Genomic DNA, 25,971 nt, shown 5'->3' with positions numbered 1-25,971 from the left:
TGAAAAAAATGAGCTTATTCCTACTAGGACTGTAACAGGATGGCGTGTTTGTATTGATTATAGAAAATTAAATGACGCCACCAGAAAAGATCAATTTCCCTTACCTTTCATTGATCAAATGTTGGAAAGGTTAGCCGAGAATAGTTACTATTGTTTTCTTGACGGTTTTTTCGGATACTTTCAAATTCTAATAGCACCCGAGGACCAAGAGAAAACCATGTTCACGTGCCCTTATGGTACTTTTGCTTATAAACGCATGCCATTTGGACTTTGCAACGCCCCTGCAACCTTTCAAAGGTGCATGATGGCGATTTTTCACGACATGATAGAAAAATGCATGGAAGTTTTCATGGATGACTTTTCAGTCTTCGGTGATACATTTGAATCATGTCTAGTTAATCTTGAACGAATGCTTATTAGATGCGAGAAATCAAATCTAGTACTTAATTGGGAGAAATGCCATTTCATGGTTAGAGAAGGCATCGTTCTTGGTCACAAAATTTCAAAGGAAGGAATTGAATCGGATAGAGCTAAAGTAGATGTAATTGCTAAACTTCCACATCCCACCAATGTTAGAGGAGTTAGGAGTTTTGTAGAGCATGCCGGTTTTTACCGACGTTTCATAAAAGATTTTTCTAAAATTGCCACTCCTATGAATAAACTCCTAGAAAAAGATGCTCCATTCATCTTTTCAGATGAATGCATCAAATCTTTTAATATTCTTAAAGAAAAACTCACTAATGCGCCGATCATGATAACTCCAAATTGGAATCTACCATTTGAACTCATGTGCGATGCAAGTGATTTTGCAATGGGAGCCGTTTTAGGACAAAGGATTGAAAAAAGATTTCAACCTATCTATTATGCTAATAAGACGTTACAAGGAGCACAAACGAATTACACAACTACTGAAAAAGAACTCCTTGCTATTGTCTTTGCTTTTGACAAATTTCGTCCATATCTCGTTCTAGCAAAAACGGTGGTCTATACTGACCATTCTGCTCTTAGATACCTATTTTCAAAACAAGATGCTAAACCACGATTAATCCGTTGGATCTTACTCTTACAAGAGTTTGATATTGAAATCCGAGACAAAAAGGGAGCAGAAAATCTCGCCGCTGATCATCTTTCTCGTCTTGAAAATCCCGAATTAGAAGTTCTAAATGAATCAGCCATACAAGATAACTTTCCTGATGAATATCTTTTGAAGATCGATTATAATGAAATTCCATGGTTTGCAGATTATGCAAACTACTTAGTATGTGGATTCCTTGAAAAAGGGTTGTCATACCAAAAACGAAAAAAATTATTTAGTGATATAAAACACTATTTTTGGGAAGATCCACATTTGTTTAAAAGTTGTCCCGATGGAATAATACGCCGATGTGTATTCGGAGATGAAGCTAGTCAAATCTTAAACCATTGTCACACAGGACCAACAGGAGGGCATTATGGGCTTCAACTCACAGCAAGAAAAGTTTACGACGCTGGATTCTATTGGCCTACAATTTTTAAAGACGCACACCTTCTCTGTAAATCCTGTGATGATTGTCAAAGGGCCGAAAAAATAAGTCAACATAATGAAATGCCACAAAATGTCATTCAAGTATGTGAAGTATTTGACGTTTGGGGTATTGACTTTATGGGTCCATTTCCAAAATCTCATTATAATCTATACATTCTCGTTGCCATTGATTATGTATCTAAATAGGCGGAAGCACAAGCTCTCCCAACTAACGATGCACGAGTTGTATTCAACTTCTTAAAACGTTTTTTTGCAAGGTTTGGAATACCGAAAGCTTTAATAAGTGATCAGGGTACTCATTTTTGTAATAATCAACTTGAGAAAGTTCTCAAAAGATATGGAGTAACTCATAAAATCTCAACCGCTTATCATCCACAAACAAGTGGACAAGTTGAAAATACCAACCAAGCATTAAAACGTATTCTAGAGAAAACCGTAGGATCAAATCCGAAGGAATGGTCCATGAAATTGGAGGATGCACTCTGGGCTTTTAGAACAGCTTACAAAACTCCAATTGGCACCACACCTTTTAAACTTGTTTACGGAAAAGCATGTCATCTTCCAGTAGAAATTGAGCACAAAGCATTTTGGGCTTTGAAGACATGTAATCTTGATTTACATGAAGCCGGACGTCTACGGTTAAGTCAACTAAACGAATTAGAAGAATTAAGACATGAAGCATATGAAAATTCGTTAATATATAAGGAAAGAACGAAGAAATGGCATGATAAAAGAATCAGAAGTTCAAAAGAATTTAAAGAAGGAGACAGAGTTCTTCTTTTCAATTCACGATTCAAGCTATTTCCTGGAAAATTGAAATCAAGATGGTCTGGACCATTCATAGTCAAAAGAGTTTTCCCATATGGAACTATAGAGTTAATAAATTCAAATGGGGTTGAATTTAAGGTTAATGGTCACAGAGTTAAACATTACATAGATAATCCAATGGAAGTTGAAGATGAAGTTAATCACAATTTCGACACCACAGCTAACTAAGTGTGGGGAGAATCAATTCTTTTTAAGGATAATATATATTTCTGTTAGAGTTAGATTTTCTGTTTTCGTGTAGTTTCCGAGAATGGAATCTGAATGGTCTTTCCCTGGCATACCCTAAAGAACTAGTCTTCTTCCTCCATTCTGAATTTTTATTTTTTTTAGGTTTTACAAGATGAAGAATTCCTTTGATCTGAACCATGGTCTACTACTACACGCTATGATTACTAAACGTAATAATAACATCTTCCCGAGTGAACTGGTATCATTCATAAGAGGCAAAATGGACGAAGTGAGGAAAGAACTCAGGAACAATCTTAATAAGATACATTTTGGTAAAGGAAAATCAAAATCCGCAACAAAAAGAAGAGCACCACATCTTGAAAGATGTCATAAATGCAGAAAATGGTCACACGAAGGTAAATGTTCAAACAATCAAACATATTCAAATACCGAATTTGTTACTCTATGCAGAGAAGGACCGTTCATATGTTTAGAAGAAAAGTTATTGAAAAATTGAGGTTACGCTTATGTAGCTATGGAAAACTAAATCACACGACTCTCCTATAAGTCGGCTAAAGCAGGTCTCTGAGAATTCTATCTCACAGGTAAGTATGTACAGTTTTATTTTTTTATTTTATTGCTTTTAACCTTTTGATAATAAACGTTGAATCGTTCGCTATAAAGTACTAAATTGATATTCAATAAAATTAGGTATGCGAAACCGAAATTATTGATATCATACAAAAATTTATTACATCACTGCGAAATTTACCGTTTATTCTTAAGGTATAAATATCTTTAATCAATCAATCTAAAATATTTCAGAAATTCGTCAGGAGTAAAACTAGGAAAAATAGCTGAAATTACTTTACCCAAAAAGAGGGACGTATATTTTTGATAATATTTGATTGATTAAAGTGGGATAAAAGACCAAAAAGATTTTTAATTTTAATTTTTACCTTGTTTTTAAATTAATATTAAATTATTATTGTAAATTTTTAAAACCAATATATTTAAGTTTTTTTTAATATTTTAAAAATTAATATTTTCAATATAAAGTTTGTAAAATTAATGTATAAAAATATTAATGATATTTATATGAATTTTTAATTTTATGCATTTTAAATTTAAGTTTGGTGTGAATTTAAAAACAAAATTTACTTTATTTCATTAAGTTAAAAATATGATTTTTAAAATTCGTCGTAAGTTGAAGATTAGGTCGTTGAACCGAAATTGCTTTACCCGAGGGCGTGACGAGAAATTTTATTATCATTATTTTTAATCTTATTGAATTAAAGTATGCCAAAAACATTTAAAAAAACCCAAAAATCTTTGCTTTTAAAATAATCGCTTAAAAATGACAAATTTTTAAAATTTTGTCGAGGGACGGACTAGGACAAAGATCCGAAACGCCCTCATTCTAAAAGAAAACAAATTTTTAAAATTAATTAATTGTTTTATAAGTAAAAGGTTTTATAAAAAAAAAGGGAAAATACACCCCATGCGATCGCATGGGGTTTGTGCTTCGATTCCATGCGGTCGCATGACCCCATAAACTTGGGCAGATGATAAAACCCAGCGACTGCTTCTGTCTCCCACACAAAAACACACACATACATACGCGGTTTACTCCCAAAAATACCCAAAAATCTTCATTTTTCAACCAAAATTCATGAAATTTCGTCCTACAATCCGCTATAATCATGTCTTTTCTCAGATGGGGAAGCAGGAAGGTAAAAATTTCACCCCTAAACTCATAAATTTCCTAATTTTTGTGATAATTTTAATTAATTACAATAATTTGATTTAGTTAATTTCTAATGTAATTAGAGTTAAATTGTTAGTATATTATGCATGTCTAACCTATATTGATGCTATTTAACATGATTTGAAGCCAAAAACTTCAAAAAATTTAGAAATCTAGGGTTTGTGTTCTTGAGCAATTTGGGGCTTTTTGATATAAACTGGTTATGGCCGATTTTTGTCATGAATTATTGCTAAATTAAGTAATGTAATATGTTTAGGTAGCTAAATGATCCAAACTTTGATCTTAAACATGATTTTTGAGAATTAAAGTAGACTTTTTAAGTCTAAAATTTATGAACTTGATTAATTTGATATAAATGCCATTTGAAACTTGTTTAATTGCTAGTAATGATTATTTTGACATGTTATTTGAGATAAAAGCTTATGAACTTTGTAAACATTTTCATATATGATTGATGTTTCGAGAGGTGTATATAAAATACTATTAAATTTTAGCAGGAAATACTATTAAATACGATACAATTTTACACAAGATATTTATTTATTTAGAGAATGGATATACTTAAACCTTGCTACAACACTTATAGGCAGTGTACCTAATCATACAGTAGTGTAGTTTTTAGTAAGTCCGGTTCATTCCACAGGGAATCTTTTTAAACAAAGCTTAACGCTATATTAGTTTACTTTTATAAAAATACATATATATATATAAGTAATATTATTATTATAAAGGGGGGTTTTTACCGTTTAATGACCAGTTTGTCGATTTTAAAACTTTAGTCGCAGTTAAAACCAAATGTAAAATATTAAAAATAAATACAAGATTTAAATTAAAGCGTAAAGTAAATAACGATAATGAAATTGCGAATAATAAAAGTGCGATAAAATAAACTTGCGATAATTAAAAAGTACGATAATTAAAAGTGCAATTAAATAAAATAACAATAAATAAAAATGCGATAATTAGAAGTGCAATTAAATATAAAATAAAGGAAATTAAATATGAAATAAAAGAATTATGCTTATTTAAACTTCCGTAATCATGATGTTTGACGTGTTGATTTTAGTTTTATGCCCATGGGTTAATTGTCCTTTGTCCTGGATTATTTAATATGTCCGTCTGGTTTTTGTCCATAACAGTCCATCAGTCATAAATATAAAGTGCGAGTGTCCTCGTCAAATTATTCTTATACCCGAAGTTAAATATTCCAACTAATTGGGGACTTAAACTGTAACAAGATTTTAATACTTTGTTTAATAATTACACCAGGATGTCGACTGAGTGTAACCCAAGGTTTTAATATTTTGTAATCAATTATGCCAAGTGTCCTTTTACATAATTTCACCCCTGTTTTAATTATTCTAGTGGCTATTAATCCATTCCCGTATCCGGTTAAATGAACGATTATTCGTACATATAAATACCCCTCCCATCGTGTCCGATCGAGTGTATATGGTAATTTATAGGGACGCCCAATTGTAAATCTTTATATTAACATTAACAAACTATCATTTAGTCAAACAAATATAAAGCCCATTAATAGCCCATAGTCTAATTTCTACAAGTGTCGTTCTTTTATCCAAACCCCAATTATGGTACAACGCCCAATTACCCAATTTTAGTAATTAGCCCAACATCATGATTACTTCGGATTAAATAAGCATAATAATAACTTAGCTACGAGACATTAATGTAAAAAGATTGAACATAACTTACAATGATTAAAAATAGCGTAGCGTTACACGGACAGAATTTCGACTTACACCCTTACAATATTCGCTAACATACCCTTATTATTAGAATTATAATTAAAATTAAAATTAAAATATAAATTATAAATATAAATATATCGTATGAATGGAGAAAAGAGAAAGATAGATTGATATTTTTGGTGCACCAAAGCTCGATTTTTATAGGCATGTGGGCTGGAACTGGGGCTCATGCGATCGCATGGATTTATGCCTTCCAGGCCATGCGATCGCATGGCCAGCTGGGGAGGCTCATATTTGGTTGTTTTCTTCTGTCGACGGTTTTATAAATAATATAATATATTAAATAATTATAAGAATTATTTAAATATTATATTATATTTATGTGCATAGTTGACTTGTAATTTTTAGTCCGTTGCGTCGAGCGTTGAGAGTTGACTCTGGTCCCGGTTCCGGATTTTCGAACGTCCTTGCGTACAATTTAATATCTTGTACTTTGCGTTTTGAATCTTGTACTCTTGTAATTTCGAGACGTTTCTTATCAATAATTAGAACCTCTTGGATTGAATTTTGTACTTTTGAGCTTTTTGGTCGTTTGCGTCTTCAATTCGTCGAATCTGTCTTTTGTCTTCACCTTTTTTTATTTAAACGAATATCACTTGTAAATAGAACAATTGCAACTAAAAGCTTGTCTTTCTTGAGGAATAATGCTATGAAATATATGTTCGTTTTTAGCATTATCAAATATTCCCACACTTGAGCGTTGCTTGTCCTCAAGCAATATCGTCTTGAAATACTAGAATCACTTCTTTATTCTTCACACTTTGTACATCAGTGATTTCTATACGGCGGTATAAACAATGATAGTAACGATAGAACCGTGGTTAAAGGTGGGTGTGTCATCCACAGTTGCCTCGGGTTTAGGTCAACGACACTTGCAATCAAATAGCCGATTTACTTTCGGTTTCCAAAGCAAAGTGCACATTTGAAAGGCGGTTTACAGTCCCACATGACTATGAAAATGTAGATCCTTAAGGAAATTGGATCTTTATGAAAATATTTGATTTTTTGAAAATTCAATCTAGCTTTTACCCTAGATAAGTTTTCCGGAATAACCCTTCACCGGTGTTTGCAAAATATTTTTGTGGGTTTGGTGGGTTTCAGATTTGAAAATTTTAGCTCAAAACTTGCGATTTTGTGTCACCCACTTGCTAACCTTGTATTTGGAAAGCAACACGTCCAGTTTACTTGTCCCGTATATTACCTTTCGATAAACTACCGTCAGGTTGTAAAGAAAAGCGTTGAACAAGCAACTGTTAAGGCAATGTCCCCTGACATGCTTTTAATTATGGTCTATAACGTGTCGGACGCAATTACTATCCTTGGTAGGAGCAATAGTAAAGCTCACCCTTATGATTTTTCGGTCTGGCACAAGGTCCTGTCTTTGACCACTATGCAACCACCGTTCTTACGGTTGACACCCGATTTGGTTCAGGTGACCTAATGAATTCCAGGTGAATTCCTAGGATTTTACGTTCAATGGTAATGAACGCATCGAAAATGGGTTTTCAGAAAACAAATCGGTTTTAATTTGATCAAAATATTTTCTCGTTCAAGCTCGAGTTTAGATATCATCGAATTCCATGAGTTTGTAATTCTCAATCTTTAAGGTCAATCTCTAGGATTGAGTAATATCAGTCTTAAAAGCTGATTTTTAATCTTTAAGGAGATTATCCTTTCTGGGGATCTGATTCATTAGTCTTATCCAGCTAATTTGCATGGTGCCCCCCATTGTACGAGATAAATCCTTCTCATGGTTAGGATAAATCTGACCACTTGGCGACCCTGTTTAATGCTGAGGTCCGTGGATTTCCTACTGATTTTAGTGATGACTTTTCTAGATTTTTCGTCAACCTACAGCTGGTCTGGACGACAACTTCTTGACCTAAATCAAGAAGCGCGTGTCTTTTTCGGAAGACTTTACTTCCTTTTAATGATGGAATTGATTCATCGTGTAGATCCATCTCTTCTTTTCTTTCATCGGGTAAAACAGTTTAGTTTAGTCCAAAGCAAAAGTATTTTCAGTTATTTGTACAAAAATATGTGATATATGTTTTGAATAACTTGGAGAATTTTCCCACACTTGGCTTTTATTTTCCTTTTTATCGTCCTCTATTCCATTTTAAATGAATTTTAACATTTTGGTTTGTTTCTCAATTTATGTCCTTTCCGAGGTAACAATAATTTTGGTGTTAAAACCTAGTTTTATCGTTCATAAATATGTATAAACATGATTTTGAGTTCATTTAATTGAAAATTTTGAAAAATTTTACTAGAATTGGGTAGTCAGTATATAAGACTAGGGCTGTTCTTTATTATCAGAGAGCACTAGATTCTAATACAACTACTGCTTTACTAGTATTTTTAATGGTAACCAAGTGTATAAAGATAAAAATTTTAAAAATCCGCAAGAATTTAACCCCTTCCCACACTTAAGATCTTGTAATGCCCTCATTTGCAAGAAATCAGTACAATTTAAATTATTGAGGGTGATTAGCGTAGAAATGATTAAATTTTACCAAAGTTTCCAAATATATTGGCGTTTGTTTGCTGAATGATAAATGGTGCATAGCATTTGTTCATTTCGTTTGTTGTTGCATCACATTTATTTGTCATCTTGTCGTCAAAATTAGTAGCTTTTGCTGAACTTAATGCCAGTCTTTGAAAATGCGCTGTTTTACCTTGTTTTGAACAATCGACAATATACATACATACAAGTATAATCATGCATGGCAATTTGAAATGGGACTTAATATCCCACTTTCAAATTCTAAATATGAAATATTAGTACACAATAATAAAAAAATAATAAAAATTACACAAATATATCCAATAACATAAGTTTAAACATGAAAAAGTTAAAAGATAAAAACATAATAATCATAAAAATAACCAAATGGAACTAAATCAGTCTGGATAGGGGTTCCAGTTCATCTCATCGGGTGGGTTCCATTGTTGGTTATAGGTGTTCTGATAGGCTTGGTTATAGTCATACCGGTTAAAGGGTGGTCGGATATCGGGGCTATGTGGCGGAAAATGAGCAGGTCGAGTAGGTACATAATTATTTGGTACCTGATATGATAGCTGGCTCATGATTTGGTGCTGATGAACTAACCAGCTATCGTGTTGGCGTCGCCTATAATCCTCGTATACTCGCTCGGAGTTCCACTGCTCATACATACTATGTCTGGCCGCGTTCGTCATTGCTTCCTCATCTATACGAACGTGGACGTCAAGAATAGCATCTCGAAAGACATCCCTAATGTCTTTCGCCTCCTCCATTTCCTCGTCTGAGCCTCTCTCTACCTGAGGATGAGATCCCTCATAGGGTACCGCCTGGTTACGTCTACTTTTCAATACCTTAGCACCCACATAAACTTTCAATCCTAAGGGCTCAACCTGTTCTCTACAAATCTGTAATGGACCCCCTTGGTTCCTATCAACACCTAAATACTTTCCAATGAGAGTAACAAAAATACCTCCTCCTATTATACTCCCGTCCTGCATTCCCTCTACCACTTTAGATAAATAAAAAGCAACACAGTAAGGGATATTGACAAAGCTTCTAGGATCCCGAATACACTTTAGGTAGAATAAATCATATAAGGTAATTTTTTCTTTATTATGACCTCTTTGTGTAATCGAGTTAGCCAAAAATCTATGAATAATACGAAGCTTGGCTCTGTCAATATGTGTATAGGAGTGTCCTCCTGCTCGTGTAAAAACATCAAAATGTGACATACGCCTCCAAATGGCGTCAGCGTCAAAGTTACTATCTACCCGTTCACCATAATGAATCAAGTTTGTACAATCGGGTAATAGCAACTCACCAGGAGTATATATCTGTAAGGCCCTAGCCATGTCCAGCATGGACATTCTGTACATCCTACCGCCAAGGATAAACCTAAGAAATCTTCTATCATCTATCCTAACTATATTTGTATCAAGTGATACAGTACTCATCAACTCAACACACCATTCCTTATATACAGGTCTACGAATGGTGAAAAGACGTTCCCAATCTGTAAAAGAAGAACTGCCATACCTTTGAACTAAAAGCTGTCTAACACGGTCAGCTAGATGGACCGTTTCTAAAGGGGCCCAATCAATTACCCTTGGCACCTCTACATTTTTTGTTACCAATTTGAATTTGTTCCTTTGATATGTCTCGTAATCTCTCCATCTTCTATCAAATCTCAGATTAGGATGTAGAGTGTGCTCAGGAATCGTTGGGAATTCTACTGCGGCCTCATTGGGAATACTATGAATTCATCAACAAACTGTACCGGATCATAATAAGGTATGTGCTGATCAGGCTGTTGTTGTTCCTGTTGTGGTTCTTGTTCGTGTTGCATTTCTGGTTCTGGTTCTGGTGCTGGTGCTGGTCGTCTAGATGATGATGCTCCTGAACCTCCAGTATCGGCTCTCTGTAAAACACATTAAACACAAAAATTGTGCATCCAAATATGCATTAGTGTTAGCAAAATAACAACTTAAAACAATCACTATAACATGTTAAATCAAAATTAAACTTATACACATTTTCACAATTTTTCACAATTCTACACTTTTCAAATAAGCACATATGAAAATGTATACAAAATTCATAAGCATTTAACTCAAATAACATGTCAAAATATTCATTACTAATAATTAAACAAGTCTCAAATGGCAAATATATCAAATTAATCAAGTTCATGAATTTTGGACTTAAAAAGTCCACTTTAATCTCCAAAAATCATGTTTAGGATCATTGTTTGGATCATTTAACTATCTAAACATGTTACACTACTCAATTTAGCAATAATTCATGACAAAAATCGGCCATAACCTGTTTATATCAAAAAGGCCCAAATTTCTCAAGAACACAAACCCTAGATTTCTAAAATTTTTGAAGTTTTTAGCTTCAAATCATGTTAAATAGCATCAATCTAGATTATACATGCATAAAATACTAACAATTTAACACTAATTACACTAGAAATTAACAAAATTGCATTAGGTAAAAAATTGGTAATTATCACAAAAACTAGGAATTTATAGAGTTTAGGGGTGTAATTTTTACCAATTTGCTAAAGAATGAGAATCTAGGCATGATTAGAGCAAGAAAAATGACGAATTACGGTGAATTTTGGTGAAATTTGGTGAAGATTTGAGAGTTTTTTCGGGTGTATGTGTGTGTTTTGTGTGAAGAACAGACCCGCTGCTGTATTTGTTTCTAACCTGCATTTGGTCCCCATGCGATCGCATGGGTTCCAAGTGCAAACCCCATGCGATCGCATGGGGTGCCGGCTACAGTGATTTCTGACTTTTTTTTATATATATAAAACCTTATACTTTATAAAACTTATAATTAATTAAATTTTAACAATTTTGTTTTCCTTTAGGAGCGAGGGCGTTTCGGATCGTTGTCCTAGTCTGTCCCTCGACAAAATTTTAAAATTTGTAAAATCAAAGCGCGGTTTTTTTAAAAGTAAAGATTTTTGGGTTTTTTAATGTTTTTGGCATACTTTAATTCAATAAGATTAAAAATAATGATAATAAAAGTTCTCGTCCCTCCCTCGGGTAAAGCAATTTCGGTTCAAAGACCTAGTCTTCAACTTACGACGAATTTTAAAAATCATATTTTTAACTTAATGAGATAAAGTAAATTTTTGTTTTTAAATTCACACAACTTAAATATAAAATTCAAAATTAATATTAAAAATTCACACCAAACTTAAAATTTGAAATGCATAAAATTAAAAATTCATATTTTAAAAATTAAAAATTCACACCAAACTTAATTTAAAAATTCATATTATAAATTCACACCAAACTTATATTAATTTTTCAAATATTTACAATTTTAAATATATTGTTTTTACAAAGTTTACAATATTAATTTAAGATTTAAATATTAATTTTAAAAACATGGTAAAAATAAAATTAAAAATCTTTTTGGCTTTTTATCCCACTTTAATCAATCAAATATTATCAAAAATATGCGCCCCTCTTTTCGGTAAAGTAATTTCGGTTCCAAGACCTAATTTAACTCATGACGAATTTTTGAAATATTTTGGGTTGATTGATTAAAGATATTTATACCTTAAGAATAAACGTTAAATTTCGCAGTGATGTAATAAATTTTTGAATGATATCAATAATTTCGGTCGCCAAACCTAATTTTATTCAATACCAATTTAATACCTTATAGCGAACAAATTAGCGTTTATTATCAAAAGGTTAAAAATAAAAAAAAATAAAAACTGTACAAACATACCTGTGAAATAGATTTCTTAGTTATATGATCTATCCCATTCATAAGATAGTCGGTTTAATTGGTTTTCCATAGCTACATAGGCGTAACCTCTAGCATTCAGTGTCTTTTCTTCTAAACATATGAACGGTCCGTCTCTGCATAAAGTAACAAATTCGGTATTTGAATAGGTTTGATTATTTGAACATTTACCTCCATGTGACCATTTTCCGCATTTGTGACATCGTTCTAGGTGTCGTGCTCTTCTTTTCGCTGCAGATTTTGATTTTCCTTTACCAAATTGTAACTTATTATCTTCGCATCTGGATTCTTTTCTAACTCCGTCCATTCTTTCTCTGATTACTGATACTATTTCACTCGGTAGTATGTCATTATTACGTTTAGTGATCAAAGCGTGTAGCATTAGACCATGGTTTAGTTCACAGGCAGTCTTCATTTTGTAAAAACCTAAAAAAATAAAAATTCAGAATGGGGGGAGAAGACTAGTTCTTTAGGGTCTGCTAGGGAAAGACCATTAGGGTTCCATTTTCGAGAACTACACCAAAACAGACAATCTAACTCTAACAGAATTACATATTATCCTTTAAAGACTTGATTCTCCCCACACTTAGTTAGCTGTGGTGTCGAAATTGTGATTAACTTCGTTGTCGACTTCCATCGGACCATGTATGTAATGTTTAACTCTGTGACCATTAACTTTAAATTCAATCCCATTTGAATTTATCAATTCTATCGTTCCGTATGGGAAAACTCTTTTGACTATGAATGGTCCAGACCATCTTGATTTCAATTTTCCAGGAAATAGCTTGAATCGTGAATTGAAAAGAAGAACTCTGTCTCCTTCTTTAAATTCTTTTGAACTTCTGATTCTTTTATCATGCCATTTCTTCGTTCTTTCTTTATAGATTAACGAATTATCATATGCTTCATGTCTTAATTCTTCTAATTCGTTTAGTTGACTTAACCATAGACGTCCAGCTTCATGTAAATCAAGATTACATGTCTTCAAAGCCCAAAATGCTTTGTGTTCAATTTCTACTGGAAGATGACATGCTTTTCCATAAACAAGTCTAAAAGGTGTGGTTCCAATTGGAGTTTTGTAGGCTGTTCTAAAAGCCCAGAGTGCATCCTCCAATTTAATGGACCATTCCTTCGGATTTGATCCTATGGTTTTCTCTAGAATACGTTTTAAAGCTCGGTTGGTATTTTCAACTTGTCGACTTGTTTGTGGATGATATGCGGTGGAGATTTTATGAGTTACTCCATATCTTTTAAGAACTTTCTCAAGTTGATTATTACAGAAATGAGTACCCCGATCACTTATTAAAGCTTTCGGTGTTCCAAACCTTGCAAAAAGACGTTTTAAAAAGTTGACTACAACTCGTGCATCGTTAGTTGGGAGAGCTTGTGCTTCCGCCCATTTAGATACATAATCAATGGCTACGAGTATATATAGATTATTATGAGATTTTGGAAATGGACCCATAAAGTCAATACCCCAAATGTCAAATACTTCACATACTTGGATGACATTTTGTGGCATTTCATCACGTTGACTTATTTTTCCGGTCCTTTGACAAGCATCACAGGATTTGCAAAGAAGGTGTGCGTCTTTGTAAATTGTAGGCCAATAGAATCCAGCATCATAAACTTTTCTTGCTGTTAGTTGAGGCCCATAATGCCCTCCTGTTGGTCCTGTGTGACAATGGTTTAAAATTTTACTAGCTTCATCTCCAAATACACATCGGCGTATTATTCCATCGGGACAACTTTTAAACAAATGTGGATCTTTCCAAAAATAGTGTTTTATATCACTGAAGAATTTCTTTCGTTTTTGGTACGATAATCCTTTTTCAAGGAATCCACAAACTAAGTAGTTTGCATAGTCTGCAAACCATGGAATTTCTTTATAATCTATCTTCAATAGATATTCATCAGGAAAGTTGTCTTGTATGGCCGATTCATTTAGAACTTCTAATTCGGGATTTTCAAGACGAGAAAGATGATCAGCGGCGAGATTTTCTGCTCCTCTTTTATCTTGGATTTCAATATCAAACTCTTGTAAGAGTAAGATCCAACGGATTAATCTTGGTTTAGCATCTTGTTTTGAAAATAGGTATCTAAGAGCAGAATGGTCGGTATAGACCACCGTTTTTGCTAGAACGAGATATGATCGAAATTTGTCAAAAGCATAGACAATAGCAAGGAGTTCTTTTTCAGTAGTTGTATAGTTCGTTTGTGCTCCTTGTAACGTCTTACTAGCATAATATATAGGTTGAAATCGTTTTTCAATCCTTTGTCCTAAAACGGCTCCCATTGCAAAATCACTTGCATCGCACATTAGTTCAAATGGTAGATTCCAATTTGGTGTTATCATGATCGGTGCATTAGTGAGTTTCTCTTTAAGAATATTAAAAGATTTGATACACTCATCTGAAAAGATGAATGGAGTATCCTTTTCTAGGAGTTTATTCATAGGAGTGGCAATTTTAGAAAAATCTTTTTGAAACGTCGGTAAAAACCGGCATGCCCTAGAAAACTCCTAACTCCTCTAACATTGGTGGGATGTGGAAGTTTAGCAATTACATCTACTTTAGCTCTATCCACTTCAATTCCTTCTTTTGAAATTTTATGTCCAAGAACAATGCCTTCTTTAACCATGAAATGGCATTTCTCCCAATTAAGTACTAGATTTGATTGTTCGCATCTAATAAGCATTCGTTCCAGATTAACTAGACATGATTCAAATGTATCACCGAAGACTGAAAAGTCATCCATGAAAACTTCCATGCATTCTTCTATCATGTCGTGAAAAATCGCCATCATACACCTTTGAAAGGTTGCAGGGGCGTTGCAAAGTCCAAATGGCATGCGTTTGTAAGCAAAAGTACCATAAGGGCACGTGAATGTGGTTTTCTCTTGGTCCTCGGGTGCTATTGGAATTTGAAAATATCCGGAAAATCCATCTAGAAAACAATAGTAACTATTTCCGGCTAATCTTTCCAACATTTGATCTATGAAAGGTAAGGGAAAGTGATCTTTTCTGGTGGCGTCATTTAATTTTCTATAATCAATACACACACGCTATCCTGTTACAGTCCTAGTAGGAATAAACTCATTTTTCTCATTTGTAATGACAGTCATGCCACCTTTCTTAGGCACGCATTGAACTGGGCTTACCCATGGACTATCAGAGATTGGATAAATTAAACCTGCATCTAGCAGTTTAATAATCTCTTTCTTAACTACATCTTGCATATTAGGATTTAGTCTTCGTTGGCGTTGCACATACGTTTTATGACCTTCTTCCATAAGGATTTTATGTGTGCAATATGAAGGACTTATTCCTTTAATATCATGAATCTTCCATGCAATGGCTGGTTTATGAGCTTTCAACACAGAAATGAGTTGTGATTTCTCATTTTCAGTAAGAGAAGATGATATTATTACAGGTAATTCAGATTCACCATGTAAATAAGCGTATTCCAAATGGTTTGGAAGTGGCTTTAATTCTAATTTCGGAGGTTCTTCTATCGATGATTTGTATCGATATCTCTCTTCTTCTTTTAGCATTCGAATTTCTTTTGTTGTTGGTTCATATTCATTAGCTATAAGTGTAGCTAACATTTCAGCTTCATCAATTGGTTCATTACCTTCTCCTAAAGAACATTCTCCTGTTCCTTGTAATTCTGGAAATTCTTCTAAGAATTCTGCATGTGCATCTATAGTTTGAATATAATAACATGTATCATCTGCATATTGTGGTTGTTGCATTGCTCTATCAACTGAAAAGGTAACACTCTCGTCCTCTATACTTAGGGTCAGTTTCTTACCGAACACGTCTATCATTGCTTTAGCCGTGTTTAAGAATGGTCTTCCTAATATGAGAGGAACTTGAGAATCTTCTTCCATGTCCAAAACAACAAAATCTACTGGAAATACTAAAGTACCAACTTTAACTAGCATGTTCTCCATTATCCCTCTAGGATATTTTATTGATCTATCGGCTAGTTGTATGCTTATTCTGGTTGGTTTCAATTTTCCAAGGTCTAGTTTAGCGTATAGTGAATACGGCATTAGATTTATACTAGCACCTAAGTCTGCCAATGCTTCTATTGAACTAAGACTACCCAGAAAACATGGAATTGTGAAACTTCCTGGATCAGATAATTTTTCTGGTATCTTATTCAACAGCACTGCTGAACAATTAGCATTCATAGTAACAGCCGAGAGTTCTTCCATTTTCTTTCTATTTGAGATTAGATCTTTCAAGAATTTAGCATATCTAGGCATTCCTGAAATCACATCAATGAAAGGAAGATTTACATTTATCTGTTTAAACATATCCAAAAATTTGGATTGCTCGGCTTCAAGTTTCTCTTTCTTCATTTTACTCGGGTAAGGAAGTGGTGGTTGGTATGGTTTAACATAAGGTTTAGCCTTAACTGTGTTATCTTCATTAACCTTTTCAACTACCGGTTCTTTTTCCTTATCTTGATCAGGTTGTGGTTCTTGTGGAGTGGGAATAGCTTCATCAGAAGTTACAGGTATTTCAGGTGGTTTAAGTGTTGTACCACTTCTTGTGGTAATGGCTTTAGCTGTTTCATTCCGGGGGTTAGCATTTGTATCACTAGGTAGACTTCCCGGTTTCTTTCACCTATTAACCTTGCTAGGTTACTTACTTCTTGTTCCAGATTTTGAATAGAAGCTTGTTGATTTCTAAATGCTTGAGCATTTTGTTCATTGGTTTGTTTTTGAGATGTGAAAAACTGCGTTTGAGTTTCAACTAGCTTCGTCATCATATCTTCTAAATTCGGCTTTTTATCATCGGTTTGTTGTGGTGGTTTATTTTGAAAATTAGGTCTTTGCTGATTGTAAGTATTATTGGATACTTGTTGATTGCTAGGACCTTGTTGGTTGTTGTATGGAATATTTCTGTTATAATTCTGGTTTTGATTGTAAATTGGTCTTGGCGGTTGATAATTATTCTGATAATTATTTCCAGGCCTTTGGTTTATGTATGAAATATTCTCTCTTTGTTCCATTGTTAATTCAATACTGAGACAATCTTTTGTCAAATGTGGTCCTCCACACTGCTCACAACTAATTCGTATTGAGTGAATATCTTTAGTCATCTTTTCCATTCGTCTCTCCACAGCATCTATCTTTGCGGAAATGGAATCTAAGTCATGGCTAGAATCGGCTCTAGCTGCTTTAGATGATCTAACGATATCTTTTTCTTGGTGCCACTCATGTGAGTGGGAAGCAGTGTTATCAATAATTTTGTAAGCATCAGTTTCGGTTTTCTTCATAATAGAACCACCAGCTGCTATATCTATGTCTTTCCTTGTAGTGATGTCGCATCCTTGGTAGAATATTTGTACTATTTGACAGGTGTCTAAACCATGTTGCGGACATCCTCTTAACAACTTTCCATATCTAGTCCATGCCTCATATAGAGTTTCATTCGGTTTCTGTGTAAACGTAACAATTTCTGCTTGAAGTCTTACGGCTTTAGATGCAGGAAAGAATTGTTTAAGAAATTTTTCAACTAAAACGTCCCATGTATCGATCGCCCCTTCAGGTAACGATTCCAACCAATCTTTGGCTTCTCCCTTTAAAGTCCAGGGAAATAACATGAGATATATCTGTTCATCCTCCACTTCTCGGATTTTAAATAGTGTGCAGATCCTATTAAAGGTACGTAGATGTTCATTTGGATCTTCCTTCGGCGCACCGCTAAATTGGCATTGATTAGTCACCATGTGTAGAATTTGTTCTTTGATTTCATAGTCTGGCGCATTAATGTCTGGATGAGTAATTGCGTGACCTTGGCCAGTGCGTTTAGCTCTCATTCGGTCTTCCATACTTAAAGGTTCCAGATTCTCCATAATTGAATTTGTTGAATCGGAATCACTAGAGGATTCTGATTTAATGGTTCGTTCCTCAACAATCTCTGTTTGAATGATTGGTGGTTCCGGAGGAAAGTTTAATGGTTCAGGATCTACGAACCGTTCCTGAATATTCTCCGGATTCTCAATTGTGAGGTCGGGTTCAAAAAATGGATTATCGGAAATTTGAACTGAAGTACTTGGTCGACTGGATGACGATTCTAAAAAAAAATCAACGGCGGTTATATTTGCTAAATGTCTTGATCTAGTTACAGGTGGTGAACGTACAAAAGGTGGTGATCGTCTTGCTCGGTGCATTCACTGAATATCCTATTAGTTTTTAAAAGGAAAGAAAAATTATAATAAGTTATCCAATCAATAGACTTTTCTGATTTTGCTCACGTTTCGAATAGCCAAAAGATGCAGCAGAGGGGCAGGATTCGTTTGGTCTCAATATAATTGAGGACTGTTTGGCTCCAATAACCCGGTCCACGTACAAATCCAACTATTACTACGAACCAGAAAATTTTGATGTCTATCAATTTAACCACTTAAAATAAATTTTCGTAATTTTAAGAAATTTAGATAAGAAGTAGAATAAAAATCTATGTCCTAAAACTAGAATAGCGAGAAATAAGAAAGAAAAAGAGTTCGTCGAAAAAGATCGAAAAAGAAAAATGGTTGAAAAATAAAAGGTGACGGAAAAATAAAAGAAACTTATAAAACTTAAAAACACTTGACTAACCTAACCTTATTACTACAACTAACTTAAAATTATAATCGCAAATTGAGATTACTAATTGGAATGATAATTGATACATAGGTAAAAGGTGTCTAAAAATATTAAAGCTTACAGAAAAAACTAAATCCCAAATGGAAATAACTTAAAAAGAAACTAAAACTTAAAAAGGCGTCGCAAAATTCTAGAGTACCTAAATCTTAGTCTAAAGAAAAAGCACTTAATGGATTTTACGGCAAAGCCTAAAAATCTAGAAATAAAAATAACTATGGCAAAAACTAAGTTTAAAACTAAATATGAGCTAAAAATACAAATATTACGCTAAAAGGATTAAAAATGGACAAAATATAAAAATATACAAAAAGTTGTAAAAAGTACAATTTTTATAAAAATATTATTTTTATATTATTTATTTTTAAAGGTATCAATTTTATAATTTATTAAAACTAATTAAAACTAAAAAAAATACAAAATAAACTAAATAATAAAATAACAATACCCTAATTAGGGTTAATTAATAATAATTATAATTAATTATTATACTCCGTAATGATTGCTGGCTGCAGTCTGGCGTGTCAGATGGGCTCATGCGATCGCATGAGTCCTCAGTTGCCCAGCCATGCGATTGCATGGGCTAGGGTTTCGGGCCACAGAGTGGGCTGCTACAGTACAGGCCGAATTAATAAATTTTTTTTTTTTTGTTTTTGCTGTAAAATATAAAATATATTTATAAATTAAATAAAACTTAAATTTTTACAAACTAAAAAAAATAGAAATAAAGAAACTTTATAAAACTTAAATATTTACCAAACTCTTAAAAAAATATTTATATTTTTGTTTTTCTTTTAATATTTTTGAATATTTAAAACGTATTTTTACAAAAGCGTACTAAAAATAAAAATCTTTTTTTTTTATATTAGCGTTGCGCTTCCGGCTTTTAAGCTAGATTGACTCCCCGGCAGCGGCGCCGAAAATATACTTGATGTTTCGCGAGGTGTATATAAAATACTATTAAATTTTAGCAGGAAATACTATTAAATACGATACAATTTTACACAAGATATTTATTTATTTAGAGAATGGATATACTTAAACCTTGCTACAACACTTATAGGCAGTGTATCTAATCGTACAGTAGTGTAGTTTTTAGTAAGTCCGGTTCGTTCCTCAGGGAATCTTTTTAAACAAAGCTTAACGCTATATTAGTTTACTTTTATAAAAATACAAATATATATATAAGTAATATTATTATTATAAAGGGGGGTTTTTACCGTTTAATGACCGGTTTGTCGATTTTAAAACTTTAGTCGCAGTTAAAACCAAATGTAAAATATTAAAAATAAATACAAGACTTAAATTAAAGCGTAAAGTAAATAACGATAATGAAATTGCGAATAATAAAAGTGCGATAAAATAAACTTGCGATAATTAAAAAGTACGATAATTAAAAGTGCAATTAAATAAAATAACAATAAATAAAAATGCGATAATTAGAAATGCAATTAAATATAAAATAAAGGAAATTAAATATGAAATAAAAGAATTATGCTTATTTAAACTTCCGTAATCATGATGTTTGACGTGTTGATTTTAGTTTTATGCCCATGGGTTAATTGTCCTTTGTCCTGGATTATTTAATATGTCCGTCTGGTTTTTGTCCATAACAGTCCATCAGTCATAAATATAAAGTGCGAGTGTCCTCGTCAAATTATTCTTATACCCGAAGTTAAATATTCCAACTAATTGGGGACTTAAACTGTAACAAGATTTTAATACTTTGTTTAATAATTACACCAGGATGTCGACTGAGTGTAACCCAAGGTTTTAATATTTTATAATCAATTATGCCAAGTGTCCTTTTACATAATTTCACCCCTGTTTTAATTATTCTAGTGGCTATTAATCCATTCCCGTGTCCGGTTAAATGAACGATTATTCGTACATATAAATACCCCGCCCATCGTGTCCGATCGAGTGTATATGGTAATTTATAGGGACGCCCAATTGTAAATCTTTATATTAACATTAACAAACTATCATTTAGTTAAACAAATATAAAGCCCATTAATAGCCCATAGTCTAATTTCTACAAGTGTCGTTCTTTTGTCCAAACCCCATGTAACATCCCGCCTTTTTCCATTTACTTTTCCGTTTAACTATTTTAAAGTCCGTTATATATTTATAACATCTTTCGTTAATACGCGTTTTAAATTATCTCGATTAGGTAATTCACGCACCCGATTCAAACTTGAGGGACTAAAATTGACACGGGGCAAACTAGTTGACTAGGTCAACTAGTCCACCCCAATCACCACCATTCAATCCTCTTCATCTCTCTCTCTTTCTCTCTAGCAAGAACACACACACATCTACCAAATTCATTCAATCATCATCTAAATTCGATCTAAGAGGCTTACAACAAAATAAATTACATATTCGTGATCCTCTCTCCATCCTCTTCATTTTGGTACCAACTTCATCTCGTTTGGGTAACATTTCTAAAACTCTAGATTTCTCTAAATTCGTGTTTTTGACTTAAAATGGTGTTAGTTAGTGTCTATGGCTCATTGCGATGTCGTGTATGTAATTGGTATGCTCGATCTCGTTGTTTTAGTGTAACTAGCATGAACTTGAATTTTGGTGTGGTGTTCTTGAATTTTAGATGATCATATGTTGTTAGATGTTAAAAGTTCATGTTCTAATTGTGTTCCTAGTATCACTAGCTTCAATTTGATGTGTAGGTTGCTTTAGAAAAGTTCATGAACTTGATTTATGATTTTGGTGAATTTGGGTTAGGGTTTGATGAACTTGAAATGGACTTTTGATGCATTGAATGCCATGGATTATGGTTGGTAAGTGTTTAGTTGGATTGTATGCTTGATTACCTTCGAAACGGCATATCATTCATGTAAATTGATTGCCCGAATCATTGAATTGCATTTATGAACTTGTATGCGATTAATGTTGAGCATTAGATGCGGTTTTGGTTGTTATAATGAGGTTTTTGATTGATGAATTGTGTTTAGTTACATTCTACGTCAAAAGAGCTTTCCAACGATATAAGGTGCGAGTCCTAAGTGTTAGCGGTTTGTGTTTTATGCACAAAAAGGTTTTGGATTGAGACTTGAACATTTGGGACTGGCCAGACACCAGCTCCCGGCCTTTGCCGCGGCGCGGCCTTTCCAGTCGCGGCGCGACATATAAGGGGATCAGGTTCTGACCTCCATGTCTAAAATACGAAAAATGTTTGGCATACTACGGACCTCCGATTCACATGAAACTTGTTCTAACATGCTCATATATGATTAAAAACCTCAGAAAAATAGTTCGGGACCCGACCCGAACATGTTGACTTTTTCGTTGACTTTGACCCGACCAAGTTGACTTTTAATCAAACTTAACCAAATATTTGTGCAATCGTTCTAACATGTTTTTATACTTATACCTTGCATGAAACATGACAATTTGATTCACATGCTATTATGATCGAGTCTTAACGAGCCATAGGACTAATTGAACATCTTTGACCTATCGTGTTTACCGTTATTGATACAACCTATTGTTTAGGTCAAGACTAGCATTGTTCTTTGCACACGTTTACTTGTTGAAGTACTTTACTACTCGTGCACTCAAGGTGAGATCATAGTCCCACTTTTACTCTTTTTGAACTTACATTGGGATGAGAAAACATAAACATTTCTTTACTAAGTGAACACAAGTACAGGAAAAACAAACATTCTACATACGAGTTTAGAACAAAATCCTCAATTCGATTATCATTAGTTACACTTGCCGGGTGTAAGCGAGAACTTATGTTGTATGGATCCATATGGGTTTGACAAACCCTCATTCAAACGGTTCGCTACCGTTTACGAATGAAATATATTTTCGAGAAACAGTGTATGTTCTAGCACTAAGTGATGGGGTTCAATGGAAGGAAATGTTAAGCATTGATAATTGGGTGCTCGTGAAACAAACTTTTGGAATGTATTACTATTAATTCATTGATGCAAATCTTGCGGTTCACTTGTACTTACTTACTTAAACCTATGATTTCACCAACGTTTTCGTTGACAGATTTCTATGTTTTTCTCAGGTCCTTGAACGATACATGATACATGCTTCCGCTCATTATTTTGATACTTGCATTGGATGTCGAGTATATATGCATACATGGAGCATCTTTTGGCTACTTTTAAATTGTGTCGCATAAGTTTCATTTGTACTTATAACTTTGTAACGTAACTTGTGGTGGAACTATTCTCGTAAACTTTGAACAATCTTTACATTTGAAATGAATGCGACACATCTTTTGGTCAAACGTTGTTTTAAAGACTTATGACCACGTAACGGGACCTAAGTAGACGGCGCCGTCAATGACGATTTTTTCGGGTCGCTACAGATGGTATCAGAGCGTTGGTTGTAGGGATTTAGAGTTCATTGGTGTCAACCTCGAGTCATAGGGTACATTGGTGAGTCTAGACTACAACCGGCATATAGACTTGAAGTAGGAATTACTTGACTACTTGTGCATTTATACTCGAACGCTTCTACTCATATCTACTCTTAGTTCATCTTAATCTCACGTTGTTTAATTTGATTGACACGCCACCTTGACTTTATAGAATAATGTCGAATGCACATATGAATCAGGGTAATATAATTTCCGGGATTATATTACGGTGACTCATATGAACGTTCCGACATTATGGCATAAAGAATTTAAGGCGAGTCGAGGAAAAACTTCTCTTTATCCTTATTCTATATCAAGGTTAGTATTATTGAGAATACTAATCAATGATATTCTTGTGTCTTGAAGGAACAATGGCTCCTCGTCATGTACGCCGCAATGAAACTCTCGAACAAGCTCTCGAACGGATGATAGCTACCGCCGTAGATGCGGCCATGGCCGGTCACTCATCCAACAACAATAATAATAACAACTACAACAACAACAACAACAACAACAACAACAACAACAACAACAACAACAACAATGGAGCCGGAAACTCAAACGAGGGATGCTCCTATAAAGCTTTCATGGGGTGCAAACCTCACACTTTCGATGGAACCGGGGGACCGGTCGTGCTCACCCGATGGTTCGAGCAAACGGAAGCCGTCTTTAGCATAAGCGGTTGTCGGGACCAAGACAAGGTCAAATACTCCACTCACACCTTCGCCGGTGTCGCTCTTACATGGTGGAATACTTATGTACAATCGGTGGGTACCGATGAAGCTCACGCCCTCTCTTGGGCCGACTTGAGGGAAAAGATGATTGTCGAATATTTCCCTCGTGAAGAAACCCGAAGGCACGAACAAGAGCTAAGAACTTTAAAGGCGATCGGAAATGATCTCAAGGCTTATAATCAACGATTTTCCGAACTAGCCTTGATGTGCCCAAATCTTGTGAACCCCGAAGCTTTAAGGGTTGAACTTTACATGGATGGTCTTCCAAAGAGCATCAAACACGGAGTAATGTCATCCAAACCCCCTAATCATCAAGAAGCTTTGAACATGGCCCGCAAATTGATAGAGACAGTGGACGAAATCGTAGTTCCGGCACCTAAGGCCGAGGATAAACCGGGCGGCAACAAAAGAAAGTGGGAACCCTCCCAATCAAGCAACAACAACTTTGCTAAGAAGCCTTACACCTCCGACGGCAAGAAAGGTTATGCCGGGAACCTACCTCTTTGCAACAAATGCAACAAACATCACTTTGGCAAATGTAGTAAGTTAATTTGCCACCGGTGCCAAGGAGTTGGTCATAAGGCCAACGATTGTAAAAGTGCCACTCCCGTCGCTCGAAAGTGGCCCAATGCACCAAAGACGGGCACTTGTTACGAATGTGGCCAAACGGGTCATTATAGAAATGCATGCCCAAAGAAGAAAGATAACCCCAATACGCGCGGCCGAGCTTTCAACATCAACACCGAGGAAGCCCGGGATGACACTGAACTAGTCACGGGTACGTTTCTTCTCAACAATTCTTATGTCTCTTGCTTATTCGATTCGGGTGCCGATAAATGCTTTGTATCCAAGACTTTGACTCATTCTTTTAGCACTCCACCTTTTCCATTAGATACCACTTATACCATTGAAGTGGCTAACGGGAAACTATTAAGTGCCGACACATATTACCGGGGGTGTACGATAAACATTTTGGGTAAAGAATTTGAAATTGACTTGATACCCATAGAACTAGGAAGCTTTGATGTAATAATCGGTATGAATTGGTTAGTCAAAACGAAATCTCACATCCTTTGTGATCTTAACGCAATCCGAATTCCTATCGAGAATGGTGAACCTTTGATTGTTTATGGCGATAAAAGTTGCACCAGACTCAACCTCGTTTCGTGCCTTAAAGTTAGAAAACTACTCCGTAAGGGTTGTTTTGCGATCCTTGCCCACGTTAAGAAAGTCGAGTCCGATGATAAGCATATCGACGATGTGCCAATTGTTAGTGACTTTTCCGATGTATTTCCCGACGAATTGCCGGGTCTTCCACCTCATCGACCGGTAGAATTCCAAATCGATCTTATCCCGGGAGCCGCACCCGTAGCACGTGCACCATATAGACTCGCTCCATCCGAAATGCAAGAATTGCAAAGTTAAATCCAAGAACTACTTGATCGTGGTTTTATCCAACCTAGCCATTCACCTTGGGGCGCTCCGATTTTGTTTGTTAAAAAGAAAGACGGATCCCTACGAATGTGCATTGATTATCGTGAACTGAATAAATTGACGGTTAAGAACCGATATCCTTTTCCTCGCATCGATGACCTCTTTGATCAACTACAAGGGTCTTGTGTATATTCGAAAATCGATCTCCGCTCGGGTTATCATCAATTGAGGGTTAAGGGGGAAGATGTCTCCAAAACCGCTTTCCGAACTCGTTATGGTAGTTATGAATTCCTTGTCATGCCATTTGGTCTCACTAACGCACCGGCGGTGTTCATGGATCTTATGAACCGCGTGTGCAAACCGTATCTTGACAAATTCGTTATCGTGTTCATCGATGATATTT

This window comes from Rutidosis leptorrhynchoides, chromosome 1 (assembly GCF_046630445.1).
Source record: "Rutidosis leptorrhynchoides isolate AG116_Rl617_1_P2 chromosome 1, CSIRO_AGI_Rlap_v1, whole genome shotgun sequence".
NCBI classification, from domain to species: domain Eukaryota; kingdom Viridiplantae; phylum Streptophyta; class Magnoliopsida; order Asterales; family Asteraceae; genus Rutidosis; species Rutidosis leptorrhynchoides.
Note: the sequence above shows the minus strand (reverse complement) of the source record.